Raw genomic sequence first — 15,288 nt, 5'->3', positions numbered from 1 at the left:
TAAGAAAGATCAAGATATCCCTTCCATCCTTTCCAATGATCCCATTAAAAGTCAAGAGCAAAGCACCTTTAAAGAGGATTCCAATGATCTTCCTCCTTGTCAAGATCAAATTATTCCTTTAAATCCTCCACATGATCCTTTTGTTCCTCCATCTCCTTGTCTTAATGCTCCATATACACTCCAAGATCACATTTCTTTTGATGATCCCATTATTTCTCCCATTCCATCTCTTGAAGAGCCTATCATTGAACCATGTCCACTACACAATCCTAGTCCCCGTCATGATCCTAATCCCCCTCATGATTCTAACATGTCAGTGCAAGATGTTCATGAACCCTCGACATGCATAATGGGTTCTTCCACTTTGGTGCAATCCGATCCACTTCAAGATCTCATTATTTCTCTCATATCATATCCACCTCATAATGGACTCGTGTCTTCTTCCCAAAGAAAAGAGTATCCTACAAGTCAAGATATTCATAAAGGCAAAGGAGTAGACCTTCATGAGAAAGAACCCCTCCATATCAAAGAAGATCTTAAGGGTCATGTCTACACAACTCACTCTCAAGACGTTGGTATCCCTCCATCAAAATCAAAACATATCCCTTCCCCATCATACTTTCCATCCATCTTAGGTCCTTATATCCCTTTGTCCTCTATGCAAGGTCAGCAAAGGCACAAATCCTTGAGTAAATTTCATCAATCCAAAAGAACTCCATTTCATTCATATCCATCCATGCAATCCTTTCCCCCTCCAAGCCATTTGGATGCCAAGTATAAAAGTCATAAGTCTAGAAATCCACATGTATTCAAGGATCAACGTGTCCAATATAATCAACATGTCAAAACAAAGAACAATATGATCTATAAAGAAAAAGAAATATCCAAAAGGCCACAAAGGCCCACTGAGAAAAATAAAGGAAAGTCAAAATATGTATGGGTTCCTAAATCCCTCGTGCAAGCAATGCACTCCAAGGAACCACAAAAGCATGAAAAAACAAAAACCATGTGGATTCCTAAGCGGCTCCTTGAAGCACAAAAGCCTAAAGAAACATCAAAATTGGCATCTACAATTGCTATTCCTCCATCCAAACATTCCAAGTCTATTTCTCCACCACCTTCTTCATCCGTTTTGGGCCCTTATGTCCCAAAATCCATAGTCGTTCCTTCGTCAAAATCTCAATATCCAAAATACATTTGTCCTCCATCAGTCCATCACCCCTCAAGGTGTGTGCCAATGTCGATCTTGCCCACATTTCCATCCACTGAAGCCCAATTCTTCCAATACCCTATCCATTATCCAATGCATATTTTCCATCCTTTGATCCCTTTGATCCAATCCTTTACATAAATCCTTGCCTTAGTTTCATCTTATTTTCCATGTCCTTATCCTACCAATGTCTTTGAGCATACTTTTAAAGGTCATGGTCCATTTTTTTCAAGGCTACTATCCAAAAAAAAAATACACCTGAGTCCTTCTTCCATCCCCTATCATGTGTCCATCTTCTATTGAAAAGTGAAAAAAAAAAAAAAAGTGAAAAAAAAAAGACAAAAGAAAAAAATTAAGCAAAAATAATTCGTCCACTGGTGAAAACCTGGCAAATAGGCGCCCTGGGCAAGTACCGTGATGAAAACCTGGCAAACAGGCGTCATGCGTAATCTATGAACTTCTTGCACACCACACTTGGGGGCAGGTTTTATCCTATGATATCCTTTTGTCCTCCATTGTTCCATTATCCTATTGAACCCATGTCATACTCCTTCATATCCTATTGCCCTTCATTATCCTATCGAACCCCTATCATTACCCCCCATTATCCTATTGTCCTTCATGTACATATCCCCTTTTCCACCTTTGATCTTGACAGGGCTGAGGATCGTCATGAGCATCATGCATCTTGTTTGCAGCTTTCAGTCTATCATAGCTTTTGGTATTTATCCATTTGCTTATTACAACCTTTCATCCATATTCCCTATCTTATTGCAACTTTCTGCCACTATCCCTTAGCCTATCCCAGCCTTCAGTCCATGTCCCTTATCCATTCTTGGTATTGCTTATCCTATCCATATCTTATCACTAGCCATACACTCTTTTTCATTCCTTGATCTTGATCTGTAATAAGGACACAACATTTAAACATGGTTTCAAACACCTCTTGACATGTCCCTCATGCCATGTTCTTGCTTTACATTGTCATACCCAATCTCTTGTCCCATCACGCAATAGCCCTTGAAAATTGCATCTGTATTGTCTCCATAATAAAAGGCCTTTGTCTTCCCTCTATCCACCATCATTTCAGAAAGCCTATTTATTCACCTGTCATATTCCTTGCCTTGCTAGACACTGGGGGCAAAATCATAAAAATTGAAAAATGTCCTGAAATAATTCAAAAAATTTGAAAAATGTCTTGAAATAATTCAAAAAAATTGAAAAATGACCTGAAATAATTCAAAAAAAAAAATTGAAAAATGTCCTGAAAAAATCATAAAAAATTGAAAAATGTCTTGAAAAAATCATAAAAATTGAAAAATGTCCTAAAATAATTCAAAAACATTGAAAAATGTCTTGAAAAAATCTCTAAAAATCAAATAATGTCCTGAAAAAATCTCTAAAAATCAAATAATGTCATGAAAAAAAAAATCCTTAAAAAGTCAAAAAACGTCCTAAAAAAAAAATAAACACAAAAAAATTGTAAAATCTCGAAAAGCAAAACAAAATATATCCCTTTTGTGCATAAGACAAATCACTGAGCATCCCTCCAACGACACACAATCATACATTGTGCTTTAATGAAATCACACTTAAACAGATGAACTTTTCAATCAAACCAGACATTCAAACTAATCGCACTTGTCATATCACTCAACCGCAAATTTATTTGTCCTTGTCTCTACTATCATGGGTCTTATACAGGGTGTGGTATACTCAAAACCAAACTGTGTCTTGTCTTAGACGGGGTACCACATTCCCTGAAACCAAACAGCATGATCATCCTATTAGCACTTTCAACTTTTGACAAGGAAGAACAAGATGTTTGTTTGACTTGTTGGAATTTGTGCATCTTATCTTTTTATTGATTTATCTTCGATCATGTTCCTATGTTGCTTGATGATGTCACTGAGTGATTTAGAGTGACTGGGATGGTTCATGGTCCCTTTCTTTTTTGTTGTGATTGTTGTTTGTCTGCAATGTGTCTGTCTTTTGCAAAAAGGGTTGCATTTCAGCTCTGGCCTTCAATGCCATGATGCTACGCATCCATTTTGCTACATTAAAATAAAGGTTCTCACCTACAAAGTGCATTACTGAAAGCAATTTTTTCCTTCATCTCTAACTATCCTTTGTTTCATTTCTTCTTACTAACATTTCTTCCATCAGTTTGGATAGTCAGTTTGGTCTAGTGCTTCGATTTTCCCACACACATATGTTGCATCCTACATCCATTTGGTTAGTACATTTCATTACATTGAGCATCACATCAAGCATTTTATCCATTTCATATTATCAATGCATCAAAAACACATAAAATATAAATCCATACATGTTCCATAATGGTACATAAATAGTGCATAAGTCATCCATACATGGAAAAAAACTATAAGTCATAACACATTGCATCCCATCATAGCGATGCATATCATATCACAATAATATCAAAGTACAAAATTGGACCGTCTGTCCTAAGTATGGCCCGCAAGCTGACTACAAAATGTCAAACTACATAATGTCATATGTCCGTCATAAGGAGCACGTGCCTCTGTCACTGGGTTCTCCCTCTGTCCTCCTCATCCCGGCCATGTCTCAAGGATGATGTCCCTCCTAGTGCTGGCTGTGGTGGTCTCATAGGTCCACTCACCCCCATGCTGCTCAATGATCTCCAAGATGGTGCCCTGCTCTCTGTCCTCGATCATGCCCGCTATGAAGCTGCTCTCTGCTCTGGTGGAACTACACTCTCATATAGTGTCCTCCAATGGCGTATCTCCTCTCTGGTCTCTACCAACATCTATGCCATCTCACATGCACTGGCATCCCTAATCGACCCAATATACTCAGTGACTCTCTGTTCTTCTCATTGTGCCTGAGCTACTGCTGTATCTCGAGCCACTGCGAGTCTGGCTATCTCCGCTCTGAACTAATCCTGCTCTATCCTCAAGATGGTATTATGTCTCTCTAATGTTGCACTATGATCATGCTGACTCACTATGGTAGCCCTGCACATCTCCATCTCCTCTATCCTAGCTGTCTCCGGCTCTATGGGTATATCCTGCAATGCCTCCTGCTCGCCTGAATCTGGCTCATCCTCGTCATCCCCGTCCTCATCTCTGTCCTCGTCATCCCCCTCATCCTCATCACCACCCTCTCTACAATATCCAAATCATCTGTGTCGCACTCAAATAATCTGCACAAAGCATCTCTCCCTATCACGGGGTCATACTCTACCATCTCCCCATGAATCGGAATGCGGAGGATGCGCCATACATCCTCCAGTGTCACAGTCGCCTCTCTAGTCGCCAGATGGAATGAGGAGGTCTCTGAATGCCATCGCTCTGCCAATGCGGTAAGCAGTCCTGTGTTTGCCCTAATCTTGGGCATGAATGTGATATAGTATATTCCAAGTCCTGCTAATGTATCTCTGTCAGTGCTCCTGAATCTATGTCGTAACATGAAGCAATCTGGTCAGTTCTCCCACGTGATCAATGGATAATGTCAACTCTGCATCGCAATTGGGGCTACTTTGTTAGTTTTAGGGTTTGCTCCTATGGGCTGCATTTCCTTATTTCATGTCCAAATCAGGGTGTTTTTACTCTATTTTGACCTATCCTATTCTTGTCCCCCTTTTTCGGGATCATTCGCATGCCAATTTTGACCAAATTAGGGTTGCCAATGCACAACTACGCCTGTGTGCTCACTCCTGCGCCTATGTAACACAACCTGCGCCTGTGTCCCCTACACAAGCATAAAAGACCCTACACAAGTGCAGAATTCGCCCTACACAAGTGCAGAAGTCAGTTTCTGCATTCCTTGTGGGCCCTGCAATGTCCCGCAAGCCAGTCAAATTCATAAAATTGAAAATATGGGTTTTTGAGATGCATACCGCTGCTCCCACGTTGTCCAGTCATCTATACATGCATACACATTCCCCAAGGTGATCTATCATTGGAATGTTCACCATCTCTCTGCACGTGTCCTTTTCCAGAGCAACATATTCTCCTCTTTGGCTAGTGCAAATGAGCCATTTTCACTCTCTTTGTCTCATTTATAGATCTTTGTCAGTGCATAGCTGGACGTGCACTCTCTCCATCTCATGTTGGTCATGGTCTTTTGCACCTTCAATTGCTTGTCCTTATGCATCCGATCTCTATTTGTCAGTCCGTTTGCTCCTATCATGTTCTATCATTATTATCGATCAATTGGCCTCTTTTCTGCATGTTTCCGGCCAATTCCTCGAGGGGGCATGCATATGTCATTGTTAGCGTCTGGGGCATTTTCATTATTGTTCTTTGAAACAATGTTTAAAATCGCATTGTCTCAACGAGGGGCAAAATGTAGACACCTAAAAATGGTCAATGCTTGCGGTGTCATACTTTAAGATTTGCGCATTGCCTTATTTTAGGGTTTTTGCGTCGCATTGACTTTTCTCCTATGATTCGCACTTGGTCTTTATCATTTGCGAGCATCGAGTCCTTCTTCTGCATTCCTCATTTGTCTCACTTTCGAATTTGGTCTTGTCGACAACAATCTTCAGTCATGATTTTGTTCAATCTTATCCTGTCGCATCTATGTGCGTACTCATTTGTCATCATTTTGGACATCGTCAATCCTAATTAGGGTTTTGTCCTCTTATCAATCTTGTCATCATGCGATTGATTTGTCATCGATTCTTGTCTTTTGATCAATTTGTCATCAATCTTGTCGTCTTGTGATCTATTTTGTCATCGATCCTTGTCTTCTTGTCAATTTTGTCATTTTGCGATCAATTTGTCATCGATCGTCGTCTTTCTTAATTATGTCAATTTGGATCAATTAGTCATTGTTCCTCATAAATTGGCACATTTATCAATCACATCATTTACCAGCATTGGTCTTTTATCAAGTCAAAATCATGATCAAATCGAATCGATGTCAATTATCCTTTGTCAAGACCTCAATTGAGCCGTTGATAGTGAGAGCCGACATCAAAATTTACCCTACATTTGTGCTAGGCCTTCCTCGCAGTACGCACTACTAAGTTTTTATGTTGGTACTAGCGGGGCAGAGAAGATGTTTTTTTTTGGGATGGGGGACCTACGGACAGTCACAGTCAGTAGGGGGTGGGATACACCTCCACCTTACTGTACTGCCCAACTTGGATGACACAACGTGAGGCTTATGGGTTTCGACCCCGAGACCTCCACCTAGAGGTGCACAACCTACAACTGCTGCGATACAGGGACAACCCTTGTCTTTCTCACTTTTGTGATGTATGAACTAGCTCTTATAATTGCAACACTTTATTCAACAACGTGATTGCACAAAAGATCAAATACTAGATTTTCATGAATGATGATCAAGATTGCATTTATATATTTTTGGGATATCAATCAATGATTGTTATCTAAGAGAGATTGGAGATCAATGAATGAGATTTGTTGAGGAATTCATTGGGAGTTAACTAGCTTTATGATTGATATTGATTGATTAGTTAGCATATTTGATTAATTTTTTAAGAGAATTGATTAGGTTGTTAAGTAAATTGATGAATTTGTTAGAAAAGGTGATTGTGAGTGGCTCTCAAAGTGAGTGACAGTTAATAGGAGGAATTAATTAGCTATTTAAATAATTATAATTATTTAAACATGTGCATGAGGGAAAAAATAAAATAACTTAGATTCTATTTATTTTAGAGGTATTTAATTTTAAAAATTGAATAATTGAATAAATTAAAGAATTTATTTAATTATAGGAGATAATTAACTAATTAAATAATTACGAGAAAGAAATAGAAAGATATTTAGTTAAATAATAAAAAACTATATTATTAAAGTGCATGATAAGGGGAAAGTAATTAAATAATAATATTTATCTAATTAGTTGTGTGAGAAGGGATTGATTAAACAATAAAAAATATTTAATTATGGTATAAGAAGGAACTTTTGATTTTAAAATTTGAAATGGAAAAGATTAAGTTAGCTTCCTTAAATAATAAAATTATTTAATTAATTTAGAGGAATAATTAGTGAAAATATCGATAGCAAACATTGAACAATTGTCAGTGTTTACATTTTACCCCTCTTTGAGACAATGTGATTTTGAGTGTTGTTTAAAAAAAATCATTAAATTTTTTGCCCCAATATACCCAGTGGCAACAAAATATTATGGTGCCCCCTCAAGAAATTGGCAAAAAAAATACATAATGAAGTCTAATTAATTGATATTATGATTTCAAGTCAATAAATGTGTTGGAAACAATGCAACAAACTGAGAGGGGGGGGTGGGGGAATTAGTTTGCACAAAAACTTACTACAAATTAAACCATTAATCGAATCTAATAATTAATAGTTTAAAGCATGATACAACACCACATCAATAACATACATAACACCAAGATTTTTGACGTGGAAAACCCAGTCAAGGGAAAACCACGATGGTGTAGTGTCATAAAATTGTGCCGCCAACAATTTTAACCACATTTGAGGTCCTCACCTTGGTGACAACATCCTCCTTCATAACCGAGACCTCTTTCTGCATTTTCACCCCTTCACCCTTCCTCCTTCAAGACCCATGGCTGCTTTAGACCCTGTTTGGGCCCCAAGGTAGGGTAGGATAGGGGCATGGCACCCCTGTCCCACCCTCTTAGGGTGGCCCCAAGATAGCCCCCCTGGCCTTATCTGCACTTCGGGATCCCAAATCTCCCCGATGTTGGCCTTTCATGAGATGAATTAATCTTCTGAGGCATGTATAAAAAGGGAGTTGCTTTTCTCATTTGCATAAGCATGAATTAGAGAAGCAAGGAATTATATAAGAAAGCATAGGTGAAGATAGACATCATCAAGCATTCAAGCATCCTAGTCTTCTTCATTCATCCATTGGAGCAATATTACAACATTCATTTGAAAGTATGTGTGTGTTAGGTTTTTATCTTGTTACATGCCATTCCATGCAACACTTGTGATTACATTCAAGAAGAAAAGAAATCATCATCAACAAGTTGCAGATCTACAAGGTATATATTTCCATTGTTTACATTCAAGCATTGCAATTACTTTCTTTCAAGGTTGATTCATCAACCAGGGTTTGACTGAGGCAAACCCCTATCCACAACCATTCTCCCTCTCTTTTCTATGTGTAGGTTGCAAGTGTGCAACTATAATTGCAGGTTTGGGATTCATTAGCAGAGATGAATGAACCCTTTTTGTTTTATGGATTTTGTGGAGGACCATGTACATTCCCGCCATGGTCCTAATGAATTTTCTCCAAATTTACAAGGTAGATTTGTATCAGTATAATTAGCTCAGATCTGAAGTTACAACACAATCCTGAACTTGTAGCCCCTCATTTCACTTATTTCCCCTCTCTTTTCTGCATAGTCAACAAGTCAACTTTCTCATTTACAAAAGAGGGAAAAACACACTTCAACCCTTGCAATCCACTTGGAATTCAAATCCTTGTCTCCCTTGGATTTGGATCTAGTGGATTCAAGCCCCTATTTTGAATATAAAGTTCTCCCAAGTAAAAATCATCCTAGTGACTTCCTTTCTCTCGCCTAGGTGGGGAGTCACTAGGATTCAATTTTCCACTTTACAGGTGGGAACCTACCCACAATGAGATAATACCCTATTAGGAGTAAGTGAAATATTATAATGGGGAATACACATGCATTCAAGCACATTGCCTAGAGCTCACTGCTCAAACAAGAAACCCAGAAGGGATACAACCCTTAGGGAAGGCTCACTACCTTACAAGAAGTCTCACTGACTTACAAAAGTATTTGGATTACATCTAGAGAATCTTGAACTGATGAAATAACATCTCCACTTGCCTGAGTATAGTTCCGGTTAAGCTCACTATCAAATCTTCTCTGCAACACACTTCTTTGCATAACTTCCCTATTACTAAATTATTGATACAATATTCACACATAGAATGATACCTCTCAATGATTATTACATTCATTTATACAAGTCATCGACCCATGAAATAGAGGTCGGCTCAACACACACTACATATTACAAAAATATAATTACACATGCTATAAAAATGCAAGCGAACTAAAACATAGTCTAGACCTAAATCAATACCCCAAACATGCAACACCTCCAATAATTACGTCTTGATCATCCGCAACACACTACCACCTCATCAATATCGCATAACATGAAGAACATCATCGAAAAAGGAAAATTTTCAATAACGCACACAATAATCAATGTGGACTTCCAATACACATAAAAATGATCTAGAAAATTCACAAGCAATGTGAATTGCACCACAACAACTGCAACAACTTGGATTACTAGAATCATCATCATCTCTCTACCAAAGCTCAAGAGCACCAACATAACTGACTGTCAACCTGAAAGATTCACTTGTAGATTTCCAAATCATGAACCAATCAAACTGAGGACACACATCAACATCCATAATACAGCCCACACATCTGCAACTAAAGATATTACAATTCTAGAGCAATACAAATAGTTTTACCAAAACCTGTCAATACTGAATAATTGAAAAACCAAGCGGCATGCGGTAGTTATACTTGATCAATTCTTCTTGTGGACCTCTGAAACTTCCGCCATATCAACTAGAGATAAGTATCTCAAAACCAATTAATCTGCATCATCTCATTTGCAACACATAGGCTAAGCCAACTCATTCAATCTGAATCAAATTCAACATATTCCTATATGCAACAATTCTCCCCATATGTTGACATCAATGACAACATATCAACCAATGTCCAACAATATCTAACAATCTCCCCCTTTGGCATTGATGGCAGTATATGAATGTGAAAAACAATCAATGCAAAGAAAGAAATCAACTCACAACAATCTCACTCAAAATCAAAGGGATCAGCTCCCCCTTTGGCAAACAACTCAAATCACAAATCCCAAAATGCTTCAGGGATTTTCACATGCTCTTCTCTCCCCCTTTGACATTAATGATAAAGGCTTGGGAATCAGGTTTCTCTCCCCCTTTGAATTAGCTTGACAAATCTATACATCTAAACCACTAAACACCATCACTGCCTACTCCCCCTGAGTAGAAGCCTCACTCATCAATCCAGATCACAAAATATTTCTGTGAAGTTCACCAAATTGATGCAAATCCATGCATCTTAGTTCTCATTAGGAGGGGCAATCACCCCTAACTTCTCTTCGAGATACTCAAAGGTATCTTTAGGCCAAGGCTTTGTAAAGATGTCTGTAATTTTTTCATTTGTAGATACATACTCCAATCTAACTTCTTTCTCATTCACCTTCTCTCTCAAGAAATGAAACTTGATTGATATATGCTTTGTTTTGGAATGCAACATCGTACTGTTTGAAATATTGATAGTACTTGAATTATCATAGTATATAGAAATAGGGTCATCATAAATAACTCATATATCCTTCAACATCTGCTTCATCCAAATTACCTAAGTACAATTGCTAGCAACAACAATGTATTTAACCCTTGCAGTAGATAAAGAAATAACACTCTACTTCTTAATTTCCCAAGAGACCAACTTCTTACCCAAAAAGAATGTACCACCAGTAGTACTCTTCCATTAGTCAACATCACCTACCCAATCAGTATCTGTAAAAGCACTCAAGGTAAAGTCATCATTCTTAGGATAACACAAACCAAAATTAACTATCCCTTTCAAATATTTGAATATCCTTTTTAAAATATTAATATGAGATTCCTTAGGATCCGCTTGAAATCTAGCAACACGACACACAACATTCATTATATCAGGTCTAGTTTGAGTCAAATACAAAAAAACATCAATCATAGATCTGTATCTAGTCTGATTAGATTTCGGAGAATCATCATCCTTTGTCAACTTACATACTTGGACTAAGATACGAAAATACTTTTATCCAACTCAATAATTTCCAATCCTAGGAAGAATTTCATCTCACCAATCATAGACATCTCAAACTCATTCTGCATCTCTTCAGCAAATTTCTTACATAGGCAATCGTTTCCTCCAAAGATAATGTCATCAACAAAAACTTCAACAATCAAAATGTTATTCTGAACAATCTTGAAATAAAAATTATGGTCAGTAGTACCTTTATTTAATCCAAGCTTCATCAAATACTTATCCAATTTGTCATACCAGGCTTTAAGGGATTGCTTCAATCCATACAATGCTTTCTTCAACCAGCAAACCATGTCCTTTTCATCTATCAGCTGAAATTCACCTGGTTTATCAATGTAGACTTCTTCTTCCAACTCACCATTAAGAAAGGATGATTTGACATCCATCTGATAAACCTTGAAATCTTTGTGAGGAACATAGGCAAGATATAATCCAACAGCTTCAATTCTAGCTGTTAGAGAGAAAAAGTCTCCTCATAATAAATTCCTTCCACCTGTGAATAACCCTTACAAACAAGTCTAGCTTTATTTTGAACAACTTCACCTTGTTAATTCAACTTATTCCAATTAAATTTTTATCCTTAGGTCTAGGAACAAGAATACATGTATCATTCTTCTCAATTTGATTCAATTATTCTTCCATAGATTTAATCCAATTTTCATCTGTACATACTTCATCAACATTTTTAGCTTCAATCTTAGAAATCAAACAAATTTATTTAGTAAGTCTTCTCCTAGTCATCACACCTCTATTCTTATCACCTATAATCTGATTCTCTGAATGAGATTCAACCCTTACATACCTGGGAGTCTTAGGATTTTCATGATTTTCAGAATCTTGAACTCTTTCTTCTACACTAGCTTCTCCTTCATTCTTAGGCTTTTCCAGAGCAATTTGAACTTGACTTTGGGTCTGCACTTGCTTTCCTTTATCTATACTAACAATCTAATCATCTGAATCATATCTAGAGTATTTGGATAGATACTCATTTCCTTCATTAACCTTCACATTAGCACTTTCAACTATCTTCCTCAATTTCTTATTATAACACTAGTAGGCATTACTCTTAGTAGAATAACCAAGAAATATTCCTTCATCACTTCTAGCATAAAATTTTTCTATATCTTCATCTCTTCTGATATAGCCTTTACTACCAAATTTTTTGAAATATCTAACAGTAGGGGTATGATCAAACCATAACTCATAAGGAGTCTTACTAGTATCGCCTGACATTTACCCGATTAAGAGTGTACACTGTATTACTCACAAATTCTCTCCAATACACATGCAAAAAAATTACTTCAATCATCATGGTTCTAGTAGCATCTTGAATTGTTCTATTCTTTCTCTCTACAACACCATTCTGTTGTGGTGTCCTAGGAGTAGATAATTGTCTCTTAACTCCATGATCTTCACAATATGTATTAAACTCACTCGAAGTGAATTCTCCACCTCTGTCAGATCTCAACCAATCTCTGTCTCAACCTTAGCCTTGAAAATCTTGAACTTCTTCAATGCTTCAGACTTCTCCCTTAAGAAAGTAACTCACATCATTCTTGAATAGTCATCAATCAACAACATGAAATACATATCACCCTGCAAGCTTCTCACTCTAGAGGGACCACACAAATCAGTATGCACAAGATCCAACAATCCATTAGAATTATATTGTTATCTCTTATAAGTAACTCTTGTCTGCTTCCCTAACTGACATTCCTTACATACCGGATTAGAAGGCTTTATTAAATTTGGTAGATTTCTCACTGCTTGAGTAGAACTTTTCCTAACCATGCAATCAAAATTTACATGACACATTCTTCTATGCCATAACCAACTTTCATCAATCTGAGCAATCAAACAATTTTTACCACCAGCATTCAAGTGAAATATATTACTTTTAGTCTTTGTACCTTATGCAATCTTAGTTCCAGAGCTACTTAAGATCTCACATTTTCCATTCTTGAATTGCAAGTTATATCCCTTATCAACCATCTAACCAAAACTCAAAAGATTATGCTTTAAACCTTCAACATACAACACATCATCACTATTGTGCTTACCATCAAGAGAAATAGAACCTCTACCATAGATTACACAAGTTTTTTTTATCACCAAATCTTACTATACCACCGTCATACTTTTCCAAATTTATAAATTTATTCTTATCACCTATCATATGATGAGAGTAACCACTGTCAATTATCCATTCATCTCTCTCCTCAACTTTAGCATCCAAAGCTTCCTCCTCATTAGTGTAGCTTGTAGAATCTATAGTTATAGGATCATCTTCCTTGATAGTAATGAACACAAATTCATCTCCTGAATTTCCCTTATCTGACTCATCATCTGTCACACCTTCATCAACAACATAATAACACTTTTTGTGATATTTAGGCTTATAAGGATTAAATGGCGTCTTAGGATATCTCTCTCTTTCTAAACACCTTGATGCAAAATGTCCTATCTTTTTACATGAAAAGTATTTAAGAGGTAACTTTCCTTCATACTTACTGACACCTTTAGGCAATCTTCTAGCAATAAGTTCTTCAGGCTCCTCAAGCTCTCTTTCTTCATCTTCCATCTCTTTCATATCTTTCTCATATCTGGATACTCTTGTAGAACTTTCTCCCGGATCATATCTTTGCTTCCTGGAAATAGTAGCTTTGAATGCAGATTCAATCTTAGGAAGAGAGTATCCAGACTCACTCAACTCAAAAGCAACAAGTTTACCAATTATCATGTCTCTTGTCAAATTTGTCATAGTCTGGATCTCATAAAAGCAACAATTTTATGTTTGTAAACAGAAGGAAAGGATCTCAACACTTTAGCAACAATCTCAAATTCTTCTAATACTCCACCGACACATTTGATTCCACACACAAGCTCATTCCCTTTTTGCATAAAAGAACTAATGTTCTCATCTTCACTCATCTTCAAGTTCTTAGATTTTTCCTTCAATCTCTACAACTTAGAAATCTTTTCCAGGGAAAACTTTAAAAAACTCCCCCCTTGGACAAGGTGTAAAAACCTGGCGAAAGATGTATAATTCCTGAGGAAATTTTAATTTTACTGGTGAATTTTTATGATTTACGGAGAAAACATAATAATCTCCATTGGTGAATTAGTCGTGATCGCTCAAAGTTTGTGAAAAATCCTAGCAAATTGTAATATTTTTAAAACCAAAAAATTTTTGCATGGGTGAATTGTAATGTTTTTAAAACCAGAAAAATATTTGTATTGGCGATTTCAACCTATTTTGAAACCATTAAAAAAAAATATTGGCGATTTCAACTTATTTTCAAACCATAAAAATAAAATATTGGCAATTTCAAGCTATTTTCAAACCATAAAAAAAAATATTGGTAATTTCAAGATATTAAGTCATTAAAACACATGGCACACAGTCGTTAACTCTTTGCCTGAAAGACTACCCATTAGAAAATCTCGCGACCTAGCGACAAGCCCTTATGACTCTATCTCCAACTCGCAAGATCAAAATACTAAGCCTTCATAACCTCAAAATCTAGCAACTGAGGGAGACTGAACTGCCACTCGCTAATTCTCAACCACAAAATGTTAACTCCTCATCACCGCAACGACTTGGAGATAGTGGTAACTTTAACCCTTTTTGCGTACTCGCCAACATAAAACTGTTTATCTCTTAACCTCTAGCACTTCACTCGCAAGCTCATGACTTGATCAGGTCTTCAAACATTTAACTTCGTGAGCTGGTGATAACCATAAAACTTAACCACAAACTGTCTAGTTGCTAGCTCATGACCTAAAAATGCTAACATTAAACAAACATGAGAGCTAGCGACAACTGTATGAAATGAGTTACTCGCTAACTCTCGTGGCTATAATGTATGACATCAGACCAACTTGAGACCTCACGACCAAATAAATTTCATTAACAATCTCCAGCTTGGTAACATAAAATGTCAATTATCATTTGGAAATGATGGTTGGTGCTCTCAAGTCGTACAGGTGCTTCATTGAGGATGCCTTGGCTCATGACATGGAGATGAGGTCCTCCCATGTGATCTCACTGGCTCATAGCTCCAGTTAAAAGCGCTTACCCTTAGGAAAAAAAAGTGAGAAAGACAATGGAGGCCTCAAGCAAGGATGCAACTTTGGTTTTCTTTTCATGTTAATTTAATTCATTGTGTTTATTTGTATTCCTTCATTGATGTGATTAGGATCTTTTATAATT

The sequence above is a fragment of the Cryptomeria japonica genome, chromosome 8 (genome assembly GCF_030272615.1).
Source record: "Cryptomeria japonica chromosome 8, Sugi_1.0, whole genome shotgun sequence".
Classification (NCBI taxonomy): Eukaryota; Viridiplantae; Streptophyta; class Pinopsida; order Cupressales; family Cupressaceae; genus Cryptomeria; species Cryptomeria japonica.
Note: the sequence above shows the minus strand (reverse complement) of the source record.